We start from the raw sequence: 18,812 nt of genomic DNA, 5'->3' as shown, positions 1-18,812 counted from the left end.
TTGGGCCAGATACTATTAGTTTTCTAATCCAACTCTGCTTCCACTTGTTCTTTGTCTCACCCCACCGGAGATCTCATCACAATTCCATCTCTCAGCCTTGAGCAATTGAGCCTTCAGGCTTTCACCATTGCTGTTGTCGTTAGTTCTGCAGGTGGCATTCGTCCCTCAACCATCACAACCTCACTTCCTTCCTGTATATTTTATTTTCTTTTGTTTTTGGCATTATGAGGCTTAGTTGCCTAATTCTAATTGTGTATAATGAGAATAATGGATTATGTAATTGTTGCTTCTAAAATTGTTTTTTATTTAATTGATAATATCTCTTTTATTTTGTAACTTCTTACTCTCTTAGGACTGCAGTCGTGTATGCGTCAAGCTCATTAGGTACAGGCATCTTGGAATGGCTCATTAGGTACAGGCAATTGGTGCTTGCTTTCACTTTGGATGGCTTGAATTTGCTCATGACATTTTGGATCATGCAGAGGCTACTGGATATCCAATGGACTGGGATACATATATGTTACTCTTGTCAGCATATTGTAGGCGCAGAATGCAAAGAATAGCAAATGCACTACTAAAACAAATGACAAGGGTTCATTTGGATAATGAATTGGCTAATGATACTATCGACAAACACTTTCACTGTTTGGAAACATCAGATTCACTTGGTAAATCGAATTTGGTCGTCACCTTGGTTCAAATATTGAAGGATGAAGATCAAATTTTTCCTTTGGTGTATGAGTTTAATTCTTCCATCCACTTCTTTTGCATGGCGAGAATGATGGAAGATGCACTAAAGGTGTATAGAAGGATGGTTGAAATGAACATTCAGCCCACTATTAATACTTTTGCTTATCTGCTATGTGGATATTCATCTCTTGGTATGTATTGCAAGATCACAATCTTGTGGGGGGAGATTAAGAGATTCATGAAGGGTTGTGGTTTTCCGGCAAATAGAGATCTATACGAGTTACTACGAATAAACTTTTTTCGCGATGGATACTAAGACATGGCTGAGGCCAATGGTGGGTGGAAGCTCTTAATTTTATGTGCGTGATAGGCGTTATGATAAGTGTTATGATATTGTAATTTCTAAGATTGAGTACGGTCTAATCCACCGTGACAAAAGAAGCTTAGGATTCTGGTTAGCATATAAAGACCACTAAAAAATTTTCATTGGTACTTCCCATGATATAGTTACATAATTAAATCAATTTACATGCATTAAATTACTAAAGTTCTAATGCATGTGTTCATAAATCCCTTCGATATAAGCTTTACTGTCAAGGAAAATCCCCAACAGTACTACAATAATAGTTTAAAAATCATCAACCATAAAAATGATTTCATCTACAAAGGTTGAAATTCGCAACCTCTATGATCAATGAGCAAAGATCAAATGTTGGATCCATTTGATGTTGATAGGATTAATGAATAATACTACAAAAAGTACACCATGACAGATGGATAGTTATTTGAAAACTCAAACTATACCCACCCATTTCCTGAACTAATGAACATGCTCAAGCCTTTTGAGTTGTGCTTCTGTTCTTGCATCTTAAACTCTCATAAAGATCTTTGTGAAGGCTTAAGAATTGAACTTTGTACATCAACTTATCAGAATACATGTTTTGGTCTCTCATATGGCCACTGACTTCCATTACTCGCTCAAAGTATCCACCGTGAAGAAAGTTTATTAGTAGTAACTCATATAGATCTCTATTTGCTGGAAAACCACAACCTTTCATAAATCCCTTAATCTCTCCCCAAAAGATTGTGATTTGCCGATACATACCAAGAGATGAATATCCATGTAGCAGATAAGCAAAAGTATGAATAGTGGGCTGAATGTTCTTTTCAACCATTCTTCTATACACCTTTAGTGCATCTTCCATCATTCTTGCCATGCAAAAGAAGTGGATGGAAGAATTAAACTCATATACCAAAGGAAAAATCTGATCTTCGTCTTTCAATATTTGAACCAATGTGACGACCAAATTCGATTTACCAAGTGAATATGATGTTTACACACAGTAAAAGCGTTTGTCCATAGTATCATCAGCCAATTCATTATCCAAATAAACCCTTGTCATTTATTTTAGCAGTGCATTTGCTACTCTTTCCATTTTGTGCCTACAATATGCTGACAAGAGTAACACATATGTATCCCAGTCCATTGGAGATCCAGTAGCCTTTACATTATCCAAAATGTCATGAGAAGATTCAAGCCATCCAAAGTGAATGCAAGCAACAATTGCATCAGAACACAAACTAGATCCTGCTATTGAATACAGTTCCTCTTGAACGCTAAGTAAAAGCTTTGAAAGTTCACTAATCCTCGCATCTTTCTTGTAACCAGAAATGAATTTTGCTAGTGCTCTATTGCTGAGAATAAGTTTTTGACCCCTATAAAAGATCAGGTCTTGTCTACCTTCAGGTTTAACGATAGAATAATTATACAGCACCTGTTAGTTCAAAGAGAATAAATGTAAATTCAAAGAATCAATAAGTGTGTTTGAAATTTGGACATTCTATTGTTGAAAATCTTCTCTCTTACATATGAATCACTAATATAAACTTTACCTATAAAAAACAGTAATCACTCAACAGAAGAGCAAAACTTTCTTTTGAGAAAAAGAATCCAATTCACTCCTTCTTTACTGTTACCTATTTTTTCTACATCAAATATTTTACATGTACCCAAGCATCACCATTATCACATGCAAATACTTCATTGTCATTTACACACTTCCATTTACCCAACCCTAATAATTATCATACATAAACACTCCATTGTCAATCACAGAGTCACAACATATATTGGGTATACACAAAGTCGTCTCTACAACATTTCAATTCACAAACATCATAGAAAATAAATACAATATGAGAGAATTGAAAACCGATTCTGTGTGACTTGCACAATAAGACATCATCTTAAAAACAAGAATAAAGAAGAAATAAGAAAACTAAAAGAAAAAACAGTGAAAAGAGAGAATAGGAGCAAAGAGAAGGGAAGAGAAGGGGGCACAACTTCACCAATGGCTACTTCATTTGAGCCACCACCGGACATGAGGTTGCTGTCTTCTATCGTTGGTGAGTCGCCGAAAGATCTAAATGAACAAACCGTAATGGTGGCAAGTCTTCATGGTGCCACCTTTCCTCTCTCTCCCCAGTCTCCTATCTCCATCTCTCTTCGCTCTCCCTCTTTGTGTGAGAAGCCCTCATTCGTCTTATTATCAAACTCTCTCTCCCAAAGTTATTAGTGATATATATGTAACTTAAACTAAAACCAAGAGCATGCATACCCTTTGATATATGTTTTTTCTTACTTGGGTTGGACAAGTATAACTAAAACAGAACAAGCCGACTACAATAGTCTGAAACAACATTGCAGCACATTCCTTTCTTTTCCTTTATTTATTTGTAATTTGTTTACTTTTAAAAAAAAAATCAAGAATGTCAAAGGAACCACTAACTTCAAAGATTGTGTCAAAATTTTTAACAAGGATAACTCAGAAAAAATGTAATAACAATATCCAAAGCCAATAACATTACTATTTAAAGGCTTAAAGTAATGCTAAAAATTAGCTTAGGGAATTAAAATGTGTCTATAATAAAGAAAGGAGCTCCATATAAACCAATTATAAAATGTGTCTATAATTTACCTTAGGGTCTGTCCGCAGAGTCAACTTTAAACACGCCTTACTATTTCATTTGGCCAGTCTTTTCTCATGCAGTTACCAATATTTATTTTTCCTGCACAAAATCAGATGTTAACTCATCAAGTTCATCATGATATAAGCTCCATCGTATTTTTCAGTGATGAAAAAGGCATGAAAACCTCAAGCTCATCCATAGGAAGTTGAGGTTTGCAAAATATAAGTTTCAGACTTTATGGTTTGAATTCATCTAGAACATTAAATTCAACCATGCTCCCTAATCCATGCTTTCATGTGCCTACAATTAATCTACAGTAGCTCTGCTGTTAACAATTTCAACTCTTATTATATATTCTTTATCAGAAAATTCAACTCACATTAATTCCAAGTTCCCTAATCCATGCTTTCATGGGTCTATAATTACTCTAATTCCTTTCTTGATTTGAATTTCTAGTAGCAGTAGGTGTGTTAGTCATTGCAATTTAACTTTGAAAAATCATATGCAAGGCACTTACTACATTGTGTTTGATGGGGATAGATTAGTGAACGTAAATCGCAAGCAAAACCGAAGCAAACTAAGTCTTGTCTCCTTCCATTTGTCTTTAATTAAATTCAACTCACAAGCAAAACAAAAGCAAATTAGCGGTCCAGAATATTAATTGGTTCATTTTTTCATAAAGTAACATGGTTTAATCATAATCAAGAAAATTACGGCTATTAAAGTGCTCTCCCTGAATTTAATAAAGCTTACTCACATATTGTATTGTTACCTCGTAAAGAGGAAAAATCAAAACCAATCTAATAAAATAAAAATATAAAAACTTGAACTAATGGATATTCTTAAGAGATCAAGTTATCAGTATTGAATAAGAAAGCAAGATATGGAGAGAGCAGATAGGTGGAGAGAACTGACAAAGGCAGCGAGAGAGAGAAGACATAACACCAGCTGCAGTGAAGAGATCGGAGAGATGCTGGAGAAAGAAATGTATTTGACAATGAGAGACTGGGTTGGGGCTGGCGGAGCAGATTAGTGCCACGAGCAAGAACGGCTACATGGATACGGGAATCAATCCACCTTCTTTGAAGTTTGGGTCAGCTTGCCGGTTAGAACCAGGACGAAAGAAATGTAGATTTTGTTATAGTTGTCCGATTCCATAAATGATTGTTCGGCTCTTGTGCACTAAAAATATTTGTAAGTTGAAAATTTCATTAGTAATTATTTTATAGGTAGTCCTCCAAATGATGATTTTATAAATTGTCTTCATGTGAAAATTATTCTTTTTGATCCTTAGATGATGAATTGTATAGTTATATTTTGATATATTATAAAAATATTATTTTTATTTAAAGTGTGGCCAAAAAAATAAATCACACTTTTATACAAAGTATTTTTTTTTACCAAAATTAGGAGTGAGACTTGAACTCGCGACTTCTAGGTGAGTCTGGAGAGGCTATGCTATTTAAAGCATAATTCGTTGATTTATACAAAGTATTTTTATAAAAAAAAAAAATATTTTTAGTAGGAGTGTGAAAAAAATCTAGATTTTGGATTTAAAACTAAATCCAAACCAAATCATTAAAAAAAATAGTTTTAAATAAAAAAAATTCAAACCAAATTGAATTGATTTTAAAGTTTAATTTTTTAATCCAAACTATTTAAATAGTTTTAAATTTGGATCCATATCTAGATCCAAATTAACATCCAAATTAAAAAAAAACCCTAAATCTGATTTGGTGAACCACAGAACCAGTTCACAGTTCACACTTTGCAAATCCAGTCCTTTTCTCCTTCGGTTCTTCTCCTTCAACCATGTAGTATCCGCCGCAACTGGCACCGGAGCAGGCAACTGGCACTAGCATTGTGTTGTCTCTTTCAACCGTCCAACGGCCTCACCTCTGTTTCTCTTCTTCTGCCTTTGGTCTTCTCCTTTCTCGTTTGCTGTCGTCATCCTTTGGTTTTTCCGTCGCCGACTCGTCGTCACAGGTGTGGGCTTCCGATTCTTTTGCTTTCCATTTGCCTCTACTTGTGCTTCTTGCCTCTGGGTCGTGCTCGTACTTCTTTCATATTTAATTTTTTTAATCAGTTAGATAATTGCTTTACAATTAGTTGATAATTACTTAATAAGTTGATTGGTGCTGGTAAATAATCTCATACATATTTGATTGATTGATTCTCACGGGAAAGAATCTGATGTAAAAGAAGTCATTTGGTGATAGTTAATCTTTGATGATACGTAACTATCCAACAAACAAATGAGCTTCAGTTCACGCATTCACTATTAATATGAACTTGATTTGTGAAACTAGAATGCAGATTGATTTCTGCCTCTTGATGAATTCTACGAATCTAGAATGCAATGCACTTTGAAATTAACTGTGGTATTTGAGATTGAAATTACCCAAATGCAGAACAGTTTTTGGAGATTTGCATTGGCTTTTGTTTCTATTATGCTGTTAATAGTATTACTGTTTTTAATTTTTTACTTTGAATTATTTCTATTCTACTGTTCATAGCATTGGCTGTTGTTTTTAGTTTATCTCATAGTAATTAGCACCAAAATTTAGTATGTGAGATAGATAAGGCTGTTTTGGTAGGGTAGTTTAAGATATTTTGTGGTAAAATGAGAGTATGGTGGGTTAAGATTTTAGGATTCGGTTAGAAAGGTGATGATTCTATATAAGTGTCATTTATGGTTTGTAGGGATCTTGGGTATGATATAGGTTAAATACATGTTTTTAAGGTTGTTGAGGTCATGTTTTGATAGTGAGAAGTACTAACGTTGTCATAATCTTCTCTTGGAGACCCATCTTTGACTTGCAACATCCTCTTCAAATGTAATCAATCATCAAGCAATCATATCTCACAATAAAGATCTCAACTTCTTTTCTTAATTACCTTATTTGGGCACCCACCTTTTTTGGCTTTTTCCTTTCTAATTTAATTTTTTTTCAACCCCATATTTATTTGCATTGCTGAGACCCTTTTATGTCCTTGGGAGTGTTTCATAGTTCACAAATTTTTTGTTCTGCACTTAACGAAATGACAAAGGTGTTGGGGTCATAGTCATACATTAACTTTGTTTTTCCGAAATAAGTGATGCCTTGTTTGTGTTCCTTGGCTTTGGCTCTTTGTTAGTTTGTTCATTTGACTGAATTCGGATTACATTTGAGTCTACCAAGTACTTGGAGTAATATTAAGTTGCAATTATTTTTAAGCATTACTTTTTCTGCATTTTTTTCCTTCTTTTTTCGGTTATGTTTTTCATTTTTAATCTTGTTTTCTATTTTTTTGTGATGCAGAGTGCCTCATATAGAAGACTATGTTTGAGTGATATACCTTGCTTTATATGCAGATATATTTTTCTCCAAAGTTGTGGTTGTTTGATGATTTTGTTGGCATATTTTGATATTTTAGGGTGGTTGTTTTAGGAAGAATTTTCAGTAGTATTCTTTTGATGTTTTAAGAATGATTAAATATTATATAGATTAGCTATTGTCATTAGATTTATAAAGAACCAAATTCTAGTTGTAATAAACCTATATAGTTTAAAAAGACTTTAGTATTAATTTTACTTTTAAAAAAAATTGGTTTGAAAATTAGATTTCTAAAAACTGGTTTTAAAATTGGATTTTTGGTTAAAAAGTGTAGTTTTTGGACATTGAATTTTTAAAAACTAGTTTTAAAACTAGATTTTCTAAAAAACCCCGAATTTTAAATTTGGATATTAAAAGACTGAATTTAAAACTGGTTTATATATAAACTGGATTTAAATATTAAAATTCGTTTGAAATTATTTTTTATTTTTCGAAATCGGTTTAGAACTAATTTTTCTTTTTAATTCGGATTCAGTTTGGTTTCATGAACCATAAAACCTGTTCTAAAGTGGATATAATTTGGATTTTTGAAATTCAAACCGTGTCTACTTCTAATATTTTATATTGATAGCTGATTTTAATGACTGATTTTAGTGTATAAGTAGTATAGTTGTATTAGAATTTAGTGTTATTGCAATATCAATTAACAAATATCAAAACAACATTAAAGTGAAAAAGTGAAAATAGAAGCGGTGAAAAAGTGAAAATAGAATCAAAACAACATAGGTCCGTGTCTGTGATGATGTTAGTCAGTAATATTTAATACAATGCTAATAAGGGTTTTAAAAGAAGCAATAATAAAAGATCTTTGGGTCAGTTTCTAAATGGTGGATTGAGTTGGAGTTTCCATCTACGTGATAAAAGATATTTTTTAACATGAATTGGACGGTTTGTTACTTTTCAAAATCAATTAATAAATATCAACAAAATGAAATCATTATCGACACTTGTTCTATTATTAATTATGATTTAGCACAGTACCACTTTATTTAGATGTAACTTAACGATACAATTAGCTCTATAAGCACCCCTCTCTTGTGATGATGTCATTACCTCTTCTTCTCTGATTAATGACCAATTTTATAGATCCAGTATCTGTTATTAGTAAGACATAAACTCAGACACATGAAATGCATTATAATGCAGATTTCAAACTCAAATCTTAACGAAATAGTAACAACAATTTTCTTTAGATTATTAATCAAATATGAAGTCAGTGGCGGAGCTTAGTTCAGACAAGGGGAGTCATGATCCCCTCAAACTTTTTATAAAAAATTTAGTAGTATTTTTTTAAAAGATAAAAAATAGTTTAATTGACTTAAATACTTTACTATAACTTAAAGTATCTAATAAGTTCAATAAACAACATTTTCTCTATCTTTAAGTTCAAATATAAAAAATTAGATATTTTTTATTTATTTAATTTAATATTATTTTATATTTTAATATTTATTTAATTTAATTTTTTATATGATAAAAAATAATAAAATATTCAATAAGTATTAATATTATTGTATTTATATAAATTGATAAAAAAATTCAATAAATATTATAAATTTTAATATTTGTCCTTCTAACTTCTTTTTTATATATTTTATAGGATATATATTCAAATTTTTATATAAAATAATAATGAAAAATCAAAGAATTGATACATTTTTTAAGAGGAAAGCTAATATTTAAGAAGGAGAACATATAACTTTTACAATATCAACACCTGTAAATAGTTCTTCTACTTTAATGAATCACGAAAAAAGTGAGATATAACCTTCAAAAGTTCAAAAAGTTACATCTGATGACTTTAACCTTAATTTTTTGGAACGAGATATTGAAAAACGATTTTAAAAATTTGACAATATCACCCAAATCAGAGAGATAAGATTAGACGAACTTATCTTAAATGGAGTCCATATCAAAAATATTTTGACAATTATTTTTTATCTGTCCTTCCAAATTTTATTTCAAGTTCCGCCACTGTATGAAGTCAACCAGTAAGGGACGAATGAATCGGTTAACGAAACAAAAATAGAATGATCTAGTTTGATCCTGATGACAGCAAATCGAGAATTCAACGAAGGCATTCCTTTTCAAAAAGAAGAATTAAGTTTCAATAAATAATAACTATCAGTTTATCATCACATTATGTAGTAAGGAGAAACAAAGGAAATAATATATAGGCAATGCAGGAGTAATACGACAAACTTTTTGGTGCTACTACAATAGAACAATTTGTTGTTGTCTAAAATAATTATTTAACTAAATTTTTTTATTGTTAAAAATTATCATAGTAGAATTTGTTGTTGAAAATTACCAATATAATGAATTTATTGCTGTAAAAATAGATTTGAATCTTAATTTGTTAATCATTAAATTATTGATTTATTTTTTATTCATTTAAATTGAAAAAGTATTTTATACTAGTAGTAACTACTAACTAGTTTGTTATCTATTTTTGTATCATTAGTTGTGTTAGAATTGATATTTTATTATTATTATTAGGTAAAAATTTATGTGGACTTAACTTCATGTGAAGTTAATAGTTGAGAATCGTTAACAGATTTGACTAAATTGTCATTTAACGATTCTCAACTATCAAATTTTTTCTACCTTGTTATTAATATGTTTTGTGAAGATATGTATTTTAATTTTTTTATAATTTTATATTTTTATTTAATTATGACCAGAACAATCAAAGAAATTATTGACCCATCAGTTAAACCAATGATTTAATTATATGACCAAGTCAATTATCGATTCAATTTTGATAGCTATGCTTTTTTTCACAAAGGGTTAAGTACGATTTTGATCTCTAATGTAGGGGCTGAAAATTTTTTTCGTCCCCGGCATTTTTTAAAATGATCCCAAAGGTTTCAGTTTGTTTTAAAACCATCATTCGGACAAAAATGCCATTCCTCATTCTTCTCCAAAATACAGAAACAGAAGCAGGCAGAAGCAGAAGCAGAGAAACAACCAACAACAATGAAACAATAACAACTAAAATAACAACACCAACAATAACAATGGATAATAAAATCAGAGTAACAACAAAAGCAAAACCACAAAAACAGAAACAGAAGCAGAAGCAAAAGCAGCAACGGCGAGGAGTATCGACGACCGAGCGAGGAAGAGGAGCAGAAATGGCGAGCAGCACGCAAGTGGCGGCGGCGGCGCTGAACGCGGTTTCCCTCTCCCTTCCGATCTCTTTCTTCTTCCTTGCTCTCTGTCTCCGTCCTTTTCATCTGTGTGTGTTTGTGTGGCAAAGTTCTCTCCATCACAGGCGGCGGCGCGGCAGGACGACAGCGCTATCTTCCCTTCCCCTTCCTTCCCTCCCCCCTCCCCCTCCTCCATTCTCTTTCTTCCCCCTTCGTCGTTCCCTTTCATTCTTTCTTTCTTTTTTATTTTATTTTATAATTTTTTTAGATTGGGATAATTTGGTAATAAAAATAAAAAATTTGGTAAAAAGAACGATTTTAAAATAAACTGAAACCTTTGAGACCATTTTGTAGTGAAAGAAAGGCCGGGGACGAAATAAATTTTTAACCCCTACCTTAAGGAGCAAAATTGTACTTAACCCTCTCACAAAAGACCACGCTTTTCAAGGGTAATCTAATTTTTATGTTTTGCGTGTGCTTTTCTGATATCAAACGTGCTAAAACACTAAATGAATTTGTTCTTCGTTTTCGCGGTAAACTACCTTCTCCTTCGTTCACAAGGGTATTCTTTCAATTTTCGCGCTAAACCAACTGGATTTTTTGAGGGTTACTGGTTCGGTAGTATACCCTCAAAACAACGTAGTTCTCTCTTTCTCTCAGAAGAATGAATAATGAAGAACCCTAGTTCCCGAACCTCCTTCGAAGTTCGAATGCAGCCCGCAAAGGGGTGGGTATGGTTTGGATTTTCAAAAATCTAAAATGTATCCACTTTACTTTAGAACCAGAATTGTGGTTCATAAAACCAAACTGGAACCGGATTAAGAAGAGAAATCGGTTCCAAATCGGTTTGAAAAAATAAAGACCAGTTTCAAACCGATTTTAATATTTAAATCTAGTTTTATATATAAACCGGTTTAAAATTCAATTTGTTAATATCCAAATTTAAAATCTTTTTTTTAGAAAATTCAGTTTTAAAACCAGTTTTTATAAATCTAATTTTCAAACCATAATTTTTTTAAAAGTAAAATTAATACTAAAGTCTTTTTAAACTATATAGATTCATTAGAACTAGAATTTGGTTCTTTATAAATCTAATGACAAAAGATAATCTATATAACATTTAATCATTCTTAAAACATCAAAAGAATACCACTAAAAAATCACCCCAAAACAACCACCCCAAAATATCAAAAGATGCCAACAAAATCATCAAACAACCACAACCTGGGAGGAAAATATATCTGCATATAAAGCTAGGTACATCACTCAAACATAGTCTTCTATATGAGGCACTCTGCATCACACAAAATAGAAAACAAGATTAAAAATAAAAAACATAACCGAAAAAAGAAGGAAAAATATGCAAGAAAAGTAATGCTTAAAAATAATTGCAGCTTAATATTACTCCAAGTACTTGGTAGACTCAAATGTAATATGAATACAGTCAAATGAACAAACTAACAAAGATCCAAAGCCAAGGAACACAAACAAGGCATCACTTATTTCGGAGAAACAAAGTTAATAAAACAAAGTTAATGTATGAATATGACCCTAACACCTTTGTCATTTTGTTAAGTGCAAAGCCAAAAATTTGTGAACTATGAAACACTCCCAAGGATATAAAAGGGTCTCAGTAATGCAAATAAATCTAGGGTTGAAAAAAAAATTAAATTAAAAAGGAAAAAGCCAAAAAAGGTGGGTGCCCAAATAAATTAATTAAGAAAAGTAGTTGAGATCTTTATTGTGAGTAAGATTGCTTGATGATTGATTACATTTGAAGGGAATGTTGTAAGTCAAAGATGGGTCTCCAAAAAAAGATTGTGACAATGTTAGTACTCCTCACTGTCAAAACACAACCTCGACAATCTTAAAAACAAGTATTTATCCTATATAATACCCAAGATCCCCTACAAACCATAAATGACACTTATATAGAATCATCACCTTTCTAACCGAATCCTAAAATCTTAACCCACCATACTCTCATTTTACCACAAAATATCATAAACTACCCTACCAAAACAGCCTTATCTATCTCACATACTAAAATTTGGTGCTAATTGCTATGAAATAAACTAGAAACAACAGCCAACGCTATTAACAGTAGAACAGAAATAATTCAAAGCAAAAAACTAGAAACAACAATACCATTAACAACAGAACAGAAACAAAAGCCAATGCAAATCTCCAAAAACCTTTCTGCATCTGGTAATTTCAATCTCAAATACCACACAGTTACAGGAAAAATTTCAAAGTACATTGCATTCTAGATTCGTAGAATTCATCAAGAGGCAGAAATCAATGTGCATTCTAGTTTCACAAATCAAGTTCATATTAATAGTGAAAATCAATCAATCAAATATGGATGAGATTATTTACCAGCACCAATCAACTTATTAAATAATTATCAACTAATTGTAAAGCAATTATCAACTGATTAAAAAATTAAATACGGAAGAAGCAGGAGCAGAGGCAAATGGTACTAACCCTGTGACCCAGAGGCAAGAAACACGAGCAGAGGCGAATGGAAAGCAAAAGAACTGGAAGCCCGCACCTGTGACGGCGAATCGGGGACGGTGAAACCAAGGGATGACGAGGCGAACGAGAAAGGAGAAGACCAAAGGCAGAAGAAGATAAACAGAGGTGAGGCTGTTAGATGGTTGAAGGAGACAACACGGTGCCGGTGCCAGTTGCCTGCTCCGGTGCCGGCTGCGGCGGATACTACACGATTGAATGAGAAGAACCAAAGGAGATGAGGACTGGATTTGTGCATGTGAAGTGTGAACTATGAACTAGTTCTGTGGTTCACTGAATCAGATTTATGTTTTTTTTTTTTTAAAATTTGGATCTAGATCTAAATCCAGATTTAAAATTGTTTAATTGGTTTGGATTAAAACACTCAAACTTTAAAATCAATTCAATTTGATTTGGATTTTTTTATTTAAAATTGGATTTTTTTAATTGTTTAATATGGATTTAGTTTAAAATCCAAAATTTGAATTTTTTCGCACACCCTAACTAAAAATATATTTTTTATAAAGATGCTTTGTATAAGTCAACGAGCTATGCTTCAAATAGCATAGTCTCCCGATACTCACCTAGAGGTCGTGAGTTCGAGTCTCACTTCTAACTTTAGTAAAAAAGAAAAACTTTGTATAAAAGTGTGATTTATTTATTTGGTCACACTTTAAATAAAAATAGTATTTTTATAATATATCAAAATCTAACTATACAATTCATCATCTAAGGATTAAAAAGAATAAATTTCACATGAAGACAATTATAAAATCTTCATTTGGAGCACCACCTATAAAATAATTGCTAATGAAATTTCTAACTTACAAATATTTCTAGTGCACAAGAGCCGAACAATCGTTTCTAGAATCAGACTACTATAACAAAATCTATATTTCTTTGGTCCTAGTTCTAACCAACAAGCCAGCCCGAACCTCAAAGAAGGTGGATTGGTTCCCGTATTCATGCAGTCGTTCTTGCTCGTGGCCCTAATCTGCTCCGACAGCCCCACCCCAGTCTCTCACTATCAAACACATTTCTTTCTCCAGCATCACTCCTATATCTTCACTGCGGCTACTGGTATGTCTTTTCTCTCTCACCGCCTTTGTCAGTTCTCTCCACTTATATGCTCTCTCCATATCTTGCTTTCTTATTCAATACTGATGACTTGATCTCTTAAGAATATGCATTAGTTCAAATTTTTATATTTTTATTTTATTAGATTGGTTCTGGTTTTTTCTCTTTATGAGGTGACAATATAGTGTATGAGTAAGCTTCATTAAATTTAGGGAGAGTTCTTTAATAGCCGTAATTTGCTTGTGTATTATTAAACCTTGGTACTTTATGAAAAAATGAACCAATTAGCATTCTGAACCGCTAATTTTCTTTTGTTTTACTTGTGATTTGAATTTAATTAAAGACAAGTGGAAGGAGATTGGACTTAGTTTTCTTCTATTTTGCTTGCCATTTAAGTTTACTATTCCATCCTTGTCAAACACAATGTAGTAAATGCCTTGCATATGATTGTTCAAAATTAAATTACATTGACTAACACGACTTACTGCTACAAGGAATTCAAACCATGAAAGGAATTAGAGTAATTCCAGGTCCATGAAAGCATGGATTAAGGAACTTAGGAATTAATGTGAGTTGAATTTTCTGATAAAGAATAATGAGAGTTGAAATTGTTAACAGCAGAACTACTATAGATTAATTGCAAGCACATGAAAGCATGGATTAGGGAGCATAGTTGAATTCAATGTTCTAGATGAATTCAAACCATAAAGTCTGGAACTTATATTTTTCAAACCTCAACTTCCTATGGATGAGCTTGCAGTTTTCATGCCTTTTTCATCACTGACATATACTATGGAGTTTATATCATGATGAACTTGATGACTTAACATTTGGTTTTGTGTAGGAAAAAAATTGGTAACTGCATGAGAAAAGACTGGCCAAATGAAATAGTAAGACGTGTTTAAAGTTGACTCTGTGGACAGACCCTAAAGTAAATTATATCATTTCTAATAATATGTGTGCGCTCATTGAATTTGTTGTAGTTGGAACTGTGATAACTGGTTCATATGGAGCTCCCTTATTTGCTATAGACACATTTTAGTTCCCTAAGCTAATTCTTAGCATTGCTTTAAGAGTTTAGATAGTAATGCTATTGGCTTTGGATATTGTTATTACATTTTTTCTGAGTTATCCTTATTAAAATTTTTGACACAATCTTTGAAGTTAGTGGTTCCTTTGACATTCATGGTTTTTTTGAAAAATAAACAAGTAACAAATAAATAAAGGAAAAAAAGGAAATGTGCTGCATTGTTGTTTTGGACTATTGTAGTAGGTTTGCTCTGCTTTGGTCATGCTTACCCAACCCAAGTAAGAAAAAACATATATCAAAGGGTATGTGTGCTCTTGGTTTTAGTTTAAGTCACATATATATCACCAATAATTTGGGGAGAAAGAGTTTGATAATGAGATGAATGAGGGCTTCTCACACAAAGAGGGAAAGCGAAGGGAGACGGAAAGAGGAGACTGGGGAGAGAGAGGAAAGGTGGCTCCATGAAGACTTGCCACCACAACGGTTCGTTCATTTAGATCTTTCGGCGACTCACCAACGATGGAAGACAGCAACCTCATGTCCGGTGGTGGCTTAGATAAAGTAGCCATTGGTGAAGTTATGCCCCCCTTCTCTTCCCTTCTCTTTGCTCCTATTCTCTTCTTCCTCTGTTTTTTCAGTTTTCTTCTTTCTTCTTTATTCTTGTTTTTAAGATGATGTGATATTGTGCAAGTTACAGAATCGATTTTGAATTCTCTCATATTGTATTTATTTTCTGTAATGTTTGTGAATTGAAACGTTGCAGAGACAACTTTGTGTATACCCAATATATGTTGTGACTGTGTGAATGACAATGGAGTGTTTGTGTGTGATAATTGTGATGGTTGAGTAAATGGAAGTGTGTAAATGACAATGAAGTGTTTGCATGTGATAATGGTGATGCTTGGGTACATGTAAAATATTTGATGTAGAAAAAATAGGTAACAGTAAACAAGGAGTGAATTGGATTCTTTTCCTCAAAAGAAAGTTTTGCTCTTCTATTGAGTGATCATTGTTTTTTATAGGTAAAGTTTGCATTAATGATTCATATGTAGGAGAGAAGATTTTCAACAATAAATTGTCCAAATTTCAAGCACACTTCTTGATTCTTTGAATTTACATTTATTCTCTTTAAAATAACAAGTGCTTTAATTAACTTTTGAAATTTTCATATGTCACCAGCACGTGGTAAGATTTTGGGAACTTCCACCTTTTATCACATTTGGTGACTTTCTGACGCTAATATTTGAAGCACATGAAAACAAGTGAGACCAATTCCTATAGCTATAGAAAAGCAAACAAAAGCATTAGGAAGAAGGATATCGTGACATTTAGAGCTATATGCTGGATTTAAAGAAAAATAAAAATGATTAAAAAGAAAAAGAAAAGTGAAACTAGATGGCCCAAACAGCGAAAACTTTTCGCCCCAGATACTATTAGTTTTCTAATCCAACTCTGCTTCCACTTGTTCTCTGTCTCACCCCACTGGAGATCTCATCACAACTCCATCTCTCAACCTTGAGCAATTGAGCCTTCAGGCCTTCACCATTGCTGTTGTTGTTAGTTCTACAGGTGGCATTCATCCCTCAGCCACACAGCCTCACTTCCTTCCCGTATATTTTATTTTATTATGTTTTTGAGAGTATAAGGCTTAGTTGCCTATTTCTAATGGTGTAAAATGAGAATAATGGATTATGTAATTGTTGCTTCTAAAATTGTTATTTATTTAATTGATAATATCTCTTTTATTTTGTAACTTCTTACTCTCTTGGGACTGCAGTCGTGTATGTGTCAAGCTCATTAGGTACAGGCATCTTGAATGGTTCTTCCTTTCACAAGATATAATCCATTGCACAACTGTTTAGTCAGAAAGGCTTCAACTTTGCAGATATTTTTTACTGGGCCTTTCAATCCCATTTTGCAAAAAACTTCCACTTCTAGTAGTAATGACGGTGAAAGATTACCATGGGAACGTTGTACCTAAGCAATTCTACTAGGGAAGCTCAAAACTACTTTGATAAACCATCAGAAGCATGAAGGATGGGAATCCTTTCAAGATTTTAGGACACTATATGAGAATCCTGAGGTTCAGTTGCTAAACCAGCTCATTGTTCAATTGTCTTATTCAACTAATCATTCTTGGACGAGAAAAGCTTTTTTTTTTGGTGACTCGGACGAGAAAAGCTTTTGATTTGGTTTTGCAGGTGGTTAAAGAGGAGAATAATTCTAGTTTAGTTAATGTTGATACGTTAACCAAACATGCACTTTCTTTGGCAAGGTTGCAAATGTCAACCTCTGCAGCGGAGATTCTTAGATTGATGCTGGATAAGGGGTGTGTGCCCCCTATGAATTTGTTGTGCTTGGTCTTCTTGCACCTTGTGAAAACAGAGATTGGAGCATATATTGCATGTAATTATTTGCCTCAAGTTTGTGACTTTTACATTTGCTTGAAGGATAAAAAGGCTCAATCTGTGGATGTGGTTAAGCCAGATGCATCAATCTTTAGCCTTGTTCTTGATGCTTGTGTGAGGTTTAATTTACCCTTGAAGGGTTTGTTGTTGATTGAAATAATGACACTAACTGGGACAGCGGTTAATGCACACACCATTGTAATAGTTTCACATATTCTAAAGATAAATGGTTTAAGAGATGAAATAAGGGAACTAAAAGATCACTTTGTTAGTGTGTCAGCTGCTTTTATTCGCCTCCATCGACAATTATGTGATAGTTTGTTGAGCTTGCACTTTAAATTTAATGACATTGATGTTGCTGCTAAGCATGTTTTTGATATGAATAGTTCACATAATTGTCATGATAATAAAAAAATAGGAAAGATATTCAAAAGCCTTGCTCTATTGCAATTGGAGCGCGTAAGCTTAGGGTTGGATTAAAGATACATATTGAGTCTGAGCTATTGCAGAATGATTCTGTCGTTAAACCTGAAGGTAGACAAGACCTGATCTTTTATAGGGGTCAAAAACTTGTTCACAATAACAGAGCATTGGTAAAATTCATTACCGGTTACAAGAAAGATGGGAGGATTAGTGAACTTTCAGAGCTTTTACTTAGCGTTCAAGAGGAACTATATTCAGTAGCATGATCTAGTTTGTGTTCTGATGCAATTGGTGCTTGCATTCACTTTAGATGGCTTGAATCTGCTGATGACATTTTGGATGATGCAGAGGCTACTGGATCCCCAATGGACTAGGATACATATATGTTACTCTTGTTAGCATATTGTAGGCGTAGAATGCAAAGAATAGCAAATGCACTGCTAAAACAAATGGCAATGGTTCATTTGGATGATGAATTGGTTGATGATACTATCGACAAACATTTTCACTGTCTGGAAACATCAGATTCACCTGGTAAATCGAATTTGGTCGTCACCTTGGTTCAAATATTGAAAGATGAAGATCAGATTTTTTTCTTTGGTGTATGAGTTTAATTCTTCCATCCCCTTCTTTTGCATGGCGAGAATGATGGAAGATGCACTAAAGGTGTATAGAAGAATAGTTGAATTGAACATTCATCCCACTATTCAAACTTTTGCTTATCTGCTACGTGGATATTCATCTCTTGGTATGTATAGCGAGATCACAATTTTGTGGGGATGGATTAAGAGATTCATGAAGGGTTGTGGTTTTCTGGCAAATAGAGATCTAAATGAGTTACTACTAATAAACTTTCTTCGCGGTGGATACTAACTGATAGCTGAGGCCAATGGTGGGTCGAAGCATTTAATGTTATGTGTATGATAGGCGTTATGATAAGTGTTCTGATATTGTAATTCATAAAATTGGGTACGGTCTAATCCAGCGTGACAAAATAAGCTTTAGATTCTCGTTAGCAAATAAAGGCCACTGAAAAATTTCCATTAGTACTCCCCATGATGTAGTTACATAATTAAATCAATTTACATGCATTAAATCACTAAAGTTCTAATGCATGTGTTCCTAAATCCCTTCGATATAAGCTTTACTATCAAGGAAAATCCCCAATGGT

At 33.0% G+C, this 18,812-nt stretch overlaps 2 pseudogenes; one reads left to right on the top strand and one right to left on the bottom strand.

The window, feature by feature from the left end:
- Positions 1 to 1,483: 1,483 nt before the first annotated feature.
- Positions 1,484 to 18,812, bottom strand: part of LOC110264357 (pentatricopeptide repeat-containing protein At4g17616 pseudogene) — a 30,442-nt pseudogene continuing 13,113 nt past the window's right edge.
- LOC148554125 (pentatricopeptide repeat-containing protein At4g17616 pseudogene) lies at positions 16,627 to 18,514 on the top strand (annotated as a pseudogene).

Source organism: Arachis ipaensis, chromosome B7 (genome assembly GCF_059453495.1).
Source record: "Arachis ipaensis isolate K30076 ecotype BB chromosome B7, ASM5945349v1, whole genome shotgun sequence".
NCBI classification, from domain to species: domain Eukaryota; kingdom Viridiplantae; phylum Streptophyta; class Magnoliopsida; order Fabales; family Fabaceae; genus Arachis; species Arachis ipaensis.
This window is presented reverse-complemented; position numbering and strand designations above follow the sequence as displayed.